This window comes from Diceros bicornis, chromosome 7 (assembly GCF_020826845.1).
Source record: "Diceros bicornis minor isolate mBicDic1 chromosome 7, mDicBic1.mat.cur, whole genome shotgun sequence".
Taxonomy (NCBI): Eukaryota; Metazoa; Chordata; class Mammalia; order Perissodactyla; family Rhinocerotidae; genus Diceros; species Diceros bicornis.
The window spans coordinates 53174807-53189041 of record NC_080746.1 but is presented as its reverse complement, the minus strand read 5'-3'; the positions used below and the strand labels follow the sequence as shown (position 1 = coordinate 53189041).

Below are 14235 nucleotides of genomic sequence, written 5' to 3'. Positions count from 1 at the left end.
CTCAAATAAAGTTTAATTTAAAAAAACTGATCCAGGGGCCGGCCCCATGGCTTAGCGGTTAAGTGTGCGCGCTCCGCTGCTGGCGGCCCGGGTTCGGATCCCGGGTGTGCACCGACGCACCACTTCTCCCGCCATGCTGAGGCCGCGTCCCACATACAGCAACTAGAAGGATGTGCAGCAATGACATACAACTATCTACTGGGGCTTTGGGGGAAAAAATAAATAAATAAATAAAATAATAATAATAAAAAAAAAACTGATCCACAAGAGAATTAGAATGTTCATAAGTAGGAAATTGTATTTCAAGAAAACCTTAAGGAGAAGACGAATATTCCTCTGAGAAGAGATGATCATGGAGAGAAAGGTTGTTAATAGTTGCCTAATGATTATAACCAGATCCAGCTGTCCTCAATCTTTCCTACTCTGGGATGTAGATGGGTTCTTAAGGAATCACATTGTGAAAATATGAATAAACTTTAGAGTTTAGGCTCCTGAGCAGGAGGGCACAAAATGGAATGAACAAAGAGTGACCAGTATTTCTGAACCTACCAAACTACATGTCAGCTCTAGGAAATCTTGGCTGTAAAGGCAGGCATGATTCTCTGCCTTAGGGAATAAAAGTTCTCAGAGGAAAAAATATATATATAAATAGGGTTCCAGCCACCTTCTCCTATTTTTCTGTGTATTAGCCAGCCTCCAAGATAGTCTCCAATGAGTTTCACTTCCTAGTATAGCATTATGTACTTCCCTCTCATTCTGAATAAGGACCACCAACAGGATATTGCATAAATGACAGTGTGTGACTTCTGAGGCTAAGTCATAAAAGACATTGCAGCCTTTTTCTTGTTCTCCTTTGGATCAGCTGCCATCTTGTAAGGATACTCAAGCAGTACTAAGGAGGAGTGCACCTGGTGAGGAATTAAAGACTCCTGCCAGCCATATAAATGAGCCCTTCTTAGAAGCAGATCCTTCAGCCCCAGTCACGCCTTCAGGTGACTGCAGCTGTAGGCAATTTTTTGACTGCAATTTCATGAGACCCTGAGCCAAATCCACCAAGCTAAACTGCTCCTGAATTCCTGGCTCACAGAAACCATGTAAAATAGTAAATATTTATTGTTATTTTAAGCCAGTAAGTTTTGGGGTAAATTGTTATGCTGCAATAAATAACTAATGCATTCTACTTTCTACCTCCAGGGCTTGGGGGATGTAACCAATGGTAACCACTAGTAGGAAAGCCTCATCTATTTAGAAGACTAAAAGCAGAGCCTAAAAGATAGATTAATAGGCCAAGGGAATAGGAGAATCCAGAAACAGGCTCATACATACATCATCACTAGATTTATGAAAAAGATGATACTGCAGCGCCATGGAGAAAAGAATCATCTTTTCAATAAGTGATGCTAGGTCAATTCGATAACCGAAGGAAAAGAAAGATTCTTGATCCTTATTTCATGCCATATATGAAAATTAATTTCAGATCATTATAAACTCAAATGTGCAAGATGAAAAAACAATAAAGCATTTAGAGGAAAATATCTTCACGACTTTGGGGTAGGCAAAGATTTCTTGAATACACCACAGGTACTAATACAAGAGAATAAGTAATCAATTATACTACATTAAACTTAATTTCTGGTCATCAAAAGGCACCATTAAGAGGATGAAAAGCCAAGCCAAGAGAGTGAAAGGAGATATTTGCAATACATATATCCAGTGAAGGACTCATATTCAGAACATATAAAAAAACTCCTATAAATAAGCAAGGAAAAGAGATTACTCAAGAGAAAAATGGGAAAAAGATCTGAATAGGCACTACACAAAAGAAGACAAACAAATGGCAATAAGTACATAAAAAGATCTCAACTTCATTAGCCATCAGGGAAATGCAAATTAACACCACTACACACCCATCAAAATGGTTACAATGAAAAAGACTGACAATAATAAGTACTGAGAAGGATATGGAGAAACTGAAACTCTCATACCCTGTTAGTAGGACTGTAATTTGGTATAACCACTTTGGAAAACAAGGGCAGTATCTACTAAAGCTGAACATATTCGAACCCCAGCATCCTGCAGTTCTACTCCTAGGTACATACCCAAAATAACTATGTATATATATTAACCAAGATACAAGTATGTTTATTGCAACACTATCGATAACAGCCCACATCCTGCCTGCCTTTCTGCACTCTCTATTTCAAGTACTTGTTACCTATAATCTAGACTATTGTCATAGCCTCCTAACCACTTATCCTAACAATACTTGTAAATGCTTCCAGATTAATCTTCCAGTTTAATCAGAGCAAAGCTCTGATCGTGTTACTCCCCGCCACTGTCCCAAAATTTAATGGCTTCCCATCACCCGCATACCAAAGTCCAAACTCTACGGTTTAGCTTTTAACTAAAAAATTTTTATTCCTTTTCAACGTGGTAAAACATACATAACATAAAATTTACCATTTTAACCATTTTAAGTGTACAGTTCCGTGGCATTAAGTATATTCACATTGTGGAACTTTTCCATCTTCTCCAAGTGAAATTCTGTATCCATTAAACACTAATTCCCTATTCCCCTCTATGCCCAGTCCTTGAAAACCACCATTCTACCTTCTGTCTCTATGAATCTGACTACTCATATATGTGGAATCATACAATATTTGTCCTTTTGTGACTGGCTTATTTCACTTTGCATGATGGTTTCAACACTAATCCATGTTGTAGCTTATGTCAGAATTTCACTCCCTTTTAAGGCTGAATAATATTCCATTGCATGTATACCATATTTTGTTTACCCATTCCATCTGTTGATGGACTCTTGGATTCTAGTGCTCAGTTTGAAGGCCTTCATGATCTAGCTCAAACCTACCTTTCCATCTCATTTCTACTCCTTTATATATATATATACTTTGTTACTATTCAAACCAAGTAGAATTTTCACTGTTCTTAAACATGTCCGGTGCTTTTCCACCTCCACACGCTCAATTTCCCTCTGTCTGAAAACCTCCCAATCTTCCTTCCTTTCTAAATTCTCCCAAGTTTCGCTTATACTTGAATGCTATCCTGTCGTGTCACCATTTTTGATCATCCTTCATCCAAGGTTCCAACATCTAGAGCTCTTTCAGAAGAGAGGGTCATATCTTTCTTTTCCCCAGAACCTCACACAAGGCCTTCCTTCTGTGCTCTAAGTACTCTTATTTACTGAACTAAGTAAATTAGCCAAATCGCATTAAAACACAAGTATACTCAGGCTTAAATATGTCATCATGAAACTAATTTTTCCTAGTTTCAATAATAAATTATATTAAGTCATTTAAACATGTCAAATAGGCAATATGAAGAAGGAAAAAGGATATCACTTTTTGCCTAATTATTGGCATAACCCAGCCAGGCAGAAGAAACATTATTAATTCAGATCAACAAAAATTTAAACCAAGGGGCACAAATGCAAATAAGGAAAGCAGAATAAGATAGATGATGCAGAGTGTGATGAGAATAGCTTGCAATTAGAATGAAAAGACCTGAATTATAGTCCTAGTTCTTGCTTTATTAACTTGGACAAATTTCTTAACTTCTCTAAGCCTCAATAACCAAATATATAAAAGGAATAAAATATAAAACTAATAATATTGCTTTGAGAATTAAGTAAAATTAATAAATGTGAAAGCCCTTAGGACCCAACTCTGCATGATAGGCGCCAAATACATAGTTATTGAATCTGAAGCAGCCCAAAGACATTCTGAGATCATGTAATTGGCAAAAGACTTATCATTATAAAAGATCCCCAGATTTCCAATTCAGTGTTCTTTCTACTATATCATCACTAAGGAGGCACTATTTTGTCCTTCTTCTTGCCCCATACCAGACATCAGCAACTCCTCTGAGTTCCACCTCTTTGGGTTAACAGTATCACTATCCTTCCAGTCTCTCAGATTCAATACTGTCTACTCCCATTCAACTCTTCCTGCTACTTCACTGCTCATGCAGAATCAATGAGCTCCTTCTACAGTATTCAGTAAAACAAGCACAAATTCTGCCAAATGCTTTGAGGGATAAACAAAAGAGGAAAGACTCAAATACTCCTTTCAAGTAACTTAAAATGTTTACAATGTTGTGGGAAGATAAGACCTGAACACATATCCCTAAAATAAAAAGCAGATTTTTAGAAGTACCATAAAAAGAGACATGACATGCTACTAGACCACTGAAGCAACAATCTCAAAATTTTAGGGAGGGCAGAGGAGAGGGGGAGAGAGAGACAGAGGGAGAGAAAAATATGAATGAATATGAAGAAGGCAGGGTTTGATATATGGTTTTGGGAAGGAACGAGAAAAGGACATTTCTTATACAGCACACAGTATGACCAAGGCCTGGGTATGGGAAAATATAAGACAGGCTCAGGGAACGTGGAATAGTCTCTTTTGAATGTGGAGAAGGAGGAGGAAAGGAAGAGTTTGATGGTCCTGGAAAGCCTTCAATGCCATCCTAAGGAGTTTTATCTCACCTTTATTGGTAATGGGGAGCCACCAAAGAGTACAGATCAGCAGAGAAATGATAACTATTGCTGTGCTCTTAATTGGCAGAATGAGGAAGACCAAGCAGAGAAAGGAAAAACATGAGGCAGGAAAACTACTTAGGAAGCTGTTGTAATAGTCTGCAATAGTGAGGGAAGATGGCAACGGGGCAGAGAGGAAAAGACAATGCAAGTCACTTTACTCAGCAATGGGGCTTAAAGAAGTATATGGCATATAGGCCTACTCTCAAGGAAGTTAGAACCTTCCATTTGTGTCTATGATCAAGAGAATGCCACCACCTTCTCTGATGAAATAGGAGTGACTGTTTTCCTTTTCTACCCAAATCCAGTCAGAAAACAAACCATTTCACAACCACCCAGACCACAGACATGCACTGTGGATACACAGGGCCCGGAAGTTGCGTCATTTCTAACTGTTGAGCAGAGTGCATGTCCCACGCGAACCTGCCTCTGATCTTTGGGTTAGATTCCAAAGTCTCCAAGCACGTAGAATGAAGCCACGACTTCTTCCCATTGTTCTTGGCACCTAGAAAACTTAGGTGGGCCCCAATTTAGCTTTACCCTGGCCAGATTACATGGGAGTGTTGTGTTCAGTTCTGGTGGTGATGAAGGGACTTGAAATCCTAAGGTACCGGGATTCAGTGAGGTCCTGCCTAGAGTCATGATTGGGGTGTTGTGATATATAAGGGGCAGACACAGGGAAGAGTAATTTGATTTCTTGTGGGTGATCCCACATACTCAATGTGAACTAGAGCCAGCAGGGGCATGCTACAGAAAAGTAGATTTTGGCTCAGTATAAGTAAGAATTTTCTGAGTGGTCCAAAGCAGTTCCCTCAGAAACTGAAGAACTACTCAGCATTGGAGACAATGAAGAGGAGATAGCCTAGGCCAAGGGTCAGCAAACTTTTTCTGTCAAGGGCAGAGAGTAAATATTTTAGGCTTTGGAGGCCATATAGTCTGTCACAACTACTCAAATCTACAGCGGCATGGAAGAAGTCATAGACAATTTTTAAGCAAATGAGAGCGGCTGTGTTCCAATGAAACTATTTAGAAAAAGAGGTGGTGGGCAAGATTTGCTTGCTGACCCCTGGCCTAGGCTGGGGGTGGGCAGGGAGACTGAAGAGGGGGCTCAAGCACTGGATGAGTAGACAGAAAAGGTACTAAGGTCTCTTCCAACTTCGAGAGCCTTGTTGTATTTTTAACCAAGAAAATCTGATATGGTAACACCTGATTTAATCAGATTACTCAGATTCTTGGAACAGAGGGATGTGTTCATCTAAATAACCAAGTATTAACTAGCATTTCCTTTTAGTTTCAGCCTTGACAGTTGAAAATATTTCTAAAACTCCAGAATCTTCTGCCCTGCCTTAGGTACTATACCAAAGATAAGAGAACTTTTCTTTGACGACTAAGGACTTCTCAGAGTCTCAAACCATCTTTCCAGATACAAAATCTCACATGCCTTGTGGCTAAAGCTGTAGAAGAGTCAAGACATTTCTTGGAAGAGAATTTTGCGTAACTCCTAGAAATGGGTGTGTCCTTTTAACTTCTCTCTTTCTGACGAGGGTAAAGCCAAAAACTGCCAACAAACCAGGAGAATTCTGTCAAGTGAGGGTTATAGTTAGTTAATCAGAATCTAACAAGTTACTAGGTGATATTAATAAATTGAACTTATTTGTCAGAGATATTAAAAACATAATACTAGCATTTTCAAAAAGCTCTTTGCTTTACATATAAAAAAATTCACCAATAACACATACATACACACACACACACACACACACACTCACCTTCTCTTAGTGAAACTCCCAGTTGGTGATGCGATTTGAGTTCCAGCTCAAACAATCAGAAAGACAGAAGGATTTGATCTGACTTATTGAGTATTATGATGTACAACTACATCCCAATACACTGCAGCAGGAAGTATACCTGGCCAATCTTATGTCCCACAACAGTTAAGAGCAAACACTAAGAGAGTCCTGTGGATCATGTAAAAGTCACACATTTCTGGAGGAACACTTCCTGAGTCATAACGGCTTCTTGCTATCCTTCCTCTAGGAATCCTTCAACTACTCTGGACCATAGTGACTTTATACTCTTAGGGAGGAAACGAAATGGTACTCACTGAGCTCCTGCTAACATGCCAAGTGCTTTCTATTCATTATCACATTTAATCCTCAAACCAATGTTGCAAGGCAAATATGATTCCCATTTTACAGATGAGGAAAATGAGATTCATTGAGGTTAAACAATTTGTAGAGATGATAGCCCCAGATCTTCTGGTCCAGTGGGTCAGGGCTAGGGTCCAGAAAGAACCTGAAGTGAAGCTAATGCAGATGGACTGCTGACTACACTTCGAGAAACACTGGCCACAGAGTTTATGAAAGGTCAAGTTCACAGCTCATAGGCGATGGCAATAGAGGGATTAGAATTTAGACTAGTCTCAACTCCTAGTCCAAAGTTATTTCCACTTCTCAAATCCAAATCCCCTAGAAGGGGCAGCATAATTATATGCTCCTGAGTCATAAAGCTTCTCGCTGACTCAAATGAACCTTATTTGTTCCTAGGGCGCAGAATGAACTTTATCTTACTACAAGACTGCTACTTTCTGAGGTCAGGGCCTTTTTTATCTCCAGAATTTAGCACAGTGCTTGATACATGTTATACACTATACAACTCTTCAATGAAAGGTATACCAAAGGAACAAATGGAAAGAATATCTATTTGCTCCTCTTTTGGTAAAAACAAACAAAACCTCTCAGGGAGATGACCTGCTAAGGTAACACTTCCAGGATTCTAACCATCTCTATCCTGGGTGAGATGGTACACAGACACCATAAACACAAAAGATCACTTGGAAAAGCTTATGTCTTTTATGTGAAACTGACTCCAACCCTAGGCTTCAGGGAGAGATCATGGATTAAGCAAATGCAGCCTGGATTAAGCCAATTAACGCATTTCATCCAGTGATTGGTTCAGCAATGGGCACATGATCAAAAAGTCATTAAAATTCAACTCCAGGACTTTTGTTTGTGTTAGTCAAAGTGGGCTCTCTCTTTGCCTGGACAGAAGGTTGTGACGATATGAGCCTGAAGTTGCACCGACAACCATTTGTAGTCTGAGAACAGCCAACCCAAAGAGAGCAGAGTTAACAACATGGATCCTGATGAAATATGAATCCTAAATCAAGTTGATCCTGAAGTCAGGTTTTCCCCTTTTTGGCTTAGGTGACTCAATAAACTCTTTTCTCATTTAAGGCAATTTGCTTACTATGTAATCAACACAGGTTTTAAGCATGTGATCTATGCTGAGCACTAGAACCAGTCTGTTACCACAAGAGTAACGCAGGGATCCTTTCCATGTGCTCTTGTCATATTCATTATTCCATCCAGTTTCTGTTTCCTTCACTTTCAATTTCTTTTTCATTATATCTACTCCCCTTCCATTCTTCCTTCCTCCTTCCAATCATTCAATCAACATTTATCAAACCTATTAGTGCCAGGTCCTTTAGGACATCATGATCTATGGAAAAGGCAAACAGGTACAGTACACAGGTAACTTGGTACGCTGATGTCTGTGCTCTAATAATGGTATGAACAGGAACCACTCTGCTTGGGAGGAGTCAGGGAAAGTTGTATAGCACAGGTGACACTTGGATTGGGTCTTGAAGGATAAGAGGAGTTTTGCCGGTTGAGGAAAAAATGCTGAAGGGGGAACTTTTCAGGAAAAGAGAGTAATACGAGTACAGCTGACTCTTATTATTCACAGTGGTGATGGTCTATAAAGTCACCACAAACACTGAATTAGCAAACACAACCATTTTTCCTAGGGGAAATACAGGGTTAGGTTCCTGGAAGCCTCTGGTCACAATATTTTTGTCAACCAATCAATACATTATCCTGTTTTGTTTGTTTCTGTGTAAAACCTTATATAATACATATTGTTGATTCATTAATATTGAACTCGCAGCCAACAGCACTGTAACTCAAGTTCGAATGAAGCTTATCTAACACGTGCATTTTCTCCACAAGCCACATCACAATCTTCTTGCGCTCAGGAACACTAGACAGCAGTTCAGCACTCTGCTTGGGGGCCATTTGAAACAGCAAAATCACCAACAAAAAGCACAAAAGTGTGAAAAACATGGCATTAAATAGACAGAAAAAAGGGCACTAGTTCACAGTATGAAAGCTGAAATAAGAAGGCAGAGCGTGGCTTTGTTCCACCTCAGCTGGGAACATGTGCGTGGCATACTCAAATTTCTCACTGCTCTGCACATGTGTGTGTCTGTGACTGACCACGAAAGAGCTGTGAGTATTGATGTGAGGTTACAAATAAATTTTAGGAAGTAAGTGAATTCACAGATACAGAATCTGGAATCTGACCAGGAGTACTGACTATTATAGAGTCACGCACCACATAACACCATTTTGGTCAACAATGGACCGCGTATATGATGGTGGTCCTGTAAGATTAATATCATATAGCCTAGGTGTGTAGTAGGCTATACCATCTAGGTTTGTGTAAGTATTGTAGGGGAGGAAGAAATTTTCCTCCACCCTTCTAGGTTCCTCCGGCTGGTCTAGAATTAAATTGACATGAGACAGATTAACAGGAGAAAAACAAAAGTTTAATCACATGTATATATAGGAGAAACACAGGAAAACTCGCCAAAATGGCTGAAGTCACCACCTTAAATACTATTCTTAGCTAAAGACAAAAAAAGATGTTTAGGGGAGGGAAGAGTCAGGGACTTCAAAGGGAAGGAAGGCAATTCACAAGTAGGTGAAAGAAGCAAATGTTTGGAAAACAAGTGTTTGGCAACAGAGAAACAGAAGCACACCAAGGCGAGCCCATCAAACAGGCTTTTCTAGGTTCCTCCCTGTCTACCATCCAGTTCATGTTGTGCTAAATTGATAGCTCACTTCCTGAGACAGGTTTTTTAATCTGAATTCTTTTAGGCAGTTAAGGGGGAGGTAAGGAGAAAAACTTTCTGAGTCTTTTGTTTCTCAAAAATAGTCAGCCTAAAATAATCCTCATGTTAAAGAGACAGTTTGGGTGGCAAATTTTGATCCCCTTCAGTACATTCTATGATGTTCGCACAATGACAAAATCGCATAAGGACGCATTTCTCTGAACATATCCCCATCATTAAAAGATGTGTGACTGTATAAGAAAAAGCCTGGTGTATTCAAATAGTAAAGCTAAGTTTGGTGAAGCTGAAGGAAGGAGGATGAAAAACAGTATGGAAAGGTAATCACTGAAAGGAAGGCTGGAAAAGTGGTCTGGGGCTATTTTAAGAAGGGCTTCACACGCTGAGTTTTATGTATTTTCTGTAGGTCAGTGGTTCTCAATATCAAATATTAATGTAACATTAAAAATGTGAGAATTCCCCCATAGAACAATAATATACCTTTTAGTATTATTAACTAATAAATAAAAGCTACTATGAATTCATCAACTCAATTATTTTATTAATCACAATATCTACATTTTTTTAAAGTACAAATACATGCAAAATACTTATTCGGTGCATAAATAATGCTTGGTGGGAGTGTGAGTGTGTGTGTTGTCAAGGACCCTGTCCACTACATGGGAACCACAGTCATGTACCTAGGGGAGCAGCCCACACACAGGGAACAGCATGTGCACAGCCCTTTCTTGGCTCATAGGAGGACCTGACAGCAGATCATGGCTGGAGAAAAGTGGAAAAAAGCACGAGGAAAAGGCAGGGACAGATCACAGTGGAGCCTTATAGGCCATTTTATGAAGTGTAGATTTTCTTAATTAGAACCAGATCCCTCAGTAGGAGCATAATTAAATACACTGATACAGTAGCAATTGAAGAAACAAGCTTGAGAACAATGTAGTTTGATCCTATTTATATTAAAAACCCTGTATGTTTATGGACACACATATATGCACACCACCACATATGTGTATATATAGTATACATATATAGTTTGTGTACACACACATGCGCACACCCACGCGCACACACACTGTGTCTTACAAATCCTTAGAAAATCATTTCAAATTGTTACCAATGGTTCCCTGTGGAGGAGAGTGGGTATATAAGACTATAAGGGAACTTTTACATTTTAATCCATATACTTCAGTATTTTCAAACAACAGAACACGAGACTACTGAATGGTTTTACATTTTTTTGTATTTACGTTTCTTAAAGACCATTCTGGCTTGTGGCAAATGGAATGAAGGGGGAAATAGCACGAGTAGGGAGCCCAAATAGAAAGCTGCTCAAGAAATAACAGTGATTCGAACCAGGACAGTGGCAAAGGACGTATGTATTAAAGATACGTTTCAGAGACTGAAATAACTGACCTTGGTGATGGACTGAATATGGGGGATATGGAGAAGGAAGAAGAAAGAAAGACTCCAAGATTTCCAGCTTCCGTAAGTCGGTGGACTGTGCTATGACTTATGGTGGGGAAGCCATATCTCTCTGACAAGCCTATGCACTCTACCCATTCTTTGCCTCTACTGCATCAAAGACAAAGGGTAAAATGAATTTGACGTGTGAGAGGGAGAGGGTCACATCTGGGAAACCAAAGAGCTTTGTGTTAGTGATTACATTGACTGAATTCTATGAGATTGATTCCCCAAAGACTAGGTCAATCTTTCTGCAGAGGTCTCAGGGAATCCATTAGTGGAATTACCTCTCCCACTGACAAAACAACAAATGAGCTGTTGACAACCCTCTGCATTTTGGAGAAACAAAGGTCATTCCACTGAGGGACTTCCCTTTCACGTCCCTGAATGCTCTGATCTAAGTTATATTTAAAGCACTGAATTAAGCAAAGGTTACCAGCCAAAACCAGAGCAAAGTTGGGGGGAGGGTAGACAAATAATGCTCAGGAATATAGTTAAACTGTTTCCTTTCCTCTAGGACAAAGGCTTCTCTCCCCCACCCCAAGTAATGAGAGAGCAGAAGACTCCTGGGCTTTGGCTTCCCTAAAGACCTGATTTCATACTTTCTTAAACACACAGGGTTGTGTTACTTCCTTGCTTCAACAATGGTATTTAAAACTTTAGTGTGCATCAGAATCACTGAGACACCTGTTCAAATGCAGATATTTCCAAGTCCCAATCTCAACAGAGATTCAGATTCAGTAGGTCTGGAGTGGGATCCAGAGATATAAACCCCCAGTGACTCTACTACAGAATATCCAAGAACCCCATTTTGAGAAACACTGTACTACACTGTTAATGATGGTTGATAAAACATGGTTATAACTTAGTGAGCTGCTCTGGAGGAATAAGTGGATCATGGAGACCTGGGACGTACTTCCAGCTCTGTCTCCAGTCCGGTAGCTGGGCATATGAACCCGGGGAGAGGGACAACACTTTTTTTCTTGGGCCATGGTTTTCTCATTTATAACGTACGGGTGTTGAATTGGTGGATCTCCAACTTCCCTTCAATTTCTGACATTTTAAGACCACAGGAAAAGACAAATGGTTGGAAATGTCAGGTAGGGCTTCTTGCCCTACTATACTTGACTGACTTTCCTTAAGGTACTCAGATTGTGGATATACATGAACCAGAGCACAAAATCCAGTGCTTTCTGGAATTTGCTGGTCATGAGCAAATATCATGAAAAGTGACTTCTAAGGTACAGGATGAACTGGGCATGGGGCCCTTGTGGAGCCTGCTTCTCTTGCTTAATCACACCACTCAACATAAATGCAGGGAAGTAATTCAAAGGATGGAAGGAGAAACTGAACCTAATTCCAAAGATTAACTCAGGTGCTCAAATAAATGCCCTGTCTGCCTCCTGGGAGCCCTAATTTACATCAATCCAGCTATCTGAAGTATGTATATCTGAAAAACATTCCCATATAGAGACTATTCCATGGCCTCTATATGATCTGTTTAAAAGAGTTTTGTTTAATTTGTAAGAAGTCAGTACACAGCATTAGAAGAATGACCTCTGGGCTAATGGTTCCTCTTTTTTCCTCCCTTGTTTTTTAAAAGTCAACATTATAGAAGTATAATTTATATACAATAAAATTCACCCATTTTAAGAGTTCAGGTCGATGAGTTTTGACAAATGCATACATCATGTACCACCACCACAATCAAGACAGAACACTTCCAATGCTCTAAAGGGTTCCCTTGTGCCCTTTCCAGGTTGATCTCCAACCCCACCACCTTGGCCCCACTGATCTGCTTTCTATCACTATAAATTAGATCTGTCTTTTCTAGAGTATTACAGAATGGAATCTTAGAGTATACATTCTTTTGGGGCTGGCTTCTTATGCACAACAAAGTTTTATGATTCACCCATATTATTGCATGCATCAGAAGTTTTTAATGGCTGATGGTATGCCATTTTATGGAGGTACCATAATTTGTTTATCTATTCACCTATCAATGGATAAGTAGGTTGTTTCTGGTTTGGGGCTATTATGAATAAATCAGCCATGAACATTCATGTACATGTCTTTTCATGAACATGTTTTCATTTCTCTTAGGTAAATACCTAGAAGTGAAATGGCTGGGTCATCTGGTAAACGTATGCTTACTTTTATAAAAAAATGCCAAACTGTTTTCCAAAGTGATTGTTCATTTTTGCATTCCCAGCAACGTTTGAGAATTCCAGTTTTTCCAAAACACGTAGCTATTATAGCCAATCTAGTGAGTGTGTAGTGGTATCTCACTATGTTTTTAATTTTCATTTCCCTGATGACTAATGATGTTGAGCAACTTTCCATGTGCTTACTGGTCATTTATTTTCTTTTGTGATGTGTCTGTTCAAAATTTTTGCCCATTGTTCAATTGAGTTTTTTTCCTGTTTGTTTTATCATTGAGTAGTAAGAGTTCTTTATATATATTCTGGATATAGTTCTTTGTCAGATATATGTATTAATAATATTTTCTCGTCAGTCTGTGACTTGCTTTTTCATTTTTTGAATAGTGTCTTTTAAAGAGCAAATGTCTTTAGTTTTAATGAAGTCCAATTTATCTTTTTTTGTGTGTGTGAGGAAGATCAGCCCTGAGCTAACATCTGCCAATCCTCCTCTATTTGCTGAGGAAGACTGGCCCTGGGCTAACATCTATGCCCATCTTCCTCCACTTTATATGGGATGCCGCCACAGCATGGCTTGACAAGCAGTGCGTCAGTGCGCGCCTGGAATCCTAAACGGCGAACCCGGGCCGCCGCAGCGGAGCGTGCGCACTTAACCACTTGTGCCACCGGGTCGGCCCCCAATTTATCGTTTTTTTTAACAGTTCAGGCTTTTGTGTCTTATATTTCTTATCTAAGAAATTCCTGTCAACCCCAAAGTCAAAAAGATTTTCTACTTTGTTTTCTTCTAGAAGCTTCATAATTTTAGTTTTTATGTTTAGATTTATAATCCATTTTGGTGCAAAGTGTAAGGATCATGAGTCCAGGTTTTTCCACATGGATATCCAGCCGTTCCAGCAGTGTTTGTTGAAAAGATTTATCCTTTCCTTCTCAAACTGCCTTGGCTTTTTGTCGAAAATCAATGACCAAATATAAGTAGGTATATTTCTAGACTTTCTATTATGGTCAATTGCTTTCTCTCTATACATATACTTATGCCAATACCACACTGACTTCATTACTGCAATTTTATAATAAGTCTTGAAATCAGGTAACATGAATCCTCCAACTTTGTTCTTCTCTTCCAAAATTGTTTTGGCTATTCTAGTTTCTTT

The 14235-nt window shown here is 39.3% G+C and overlaps 1 protein-coding gene across 4 annotated transcripts in view; it reads right to left on the bottom strand.

Moving 5' to 3' along the window:
• Positions 1 to 14235, bottom strand: part of GAB2 (GRB2 associated binding protein 2) — a 171386-nt gene that overhangs the window by 61729 nt on the left and 95422 nt on the right. The window contains exon 1 of one of the 4 annotated variants that reach the window (XM_058545520.1): positions 4505 to 4572. The exons of the other annotated variants lie outside the window; for them this stretch is intronic. The gene's annotated coding sequence lies outside the window, so the exon portion shown is untranslated. Of the gene's footprint in view, positions 1 to 4504; positions 4573 to 14235 lie in introns of those variants that run through there. 4 annotated transcript variants of the gene reach the window in all.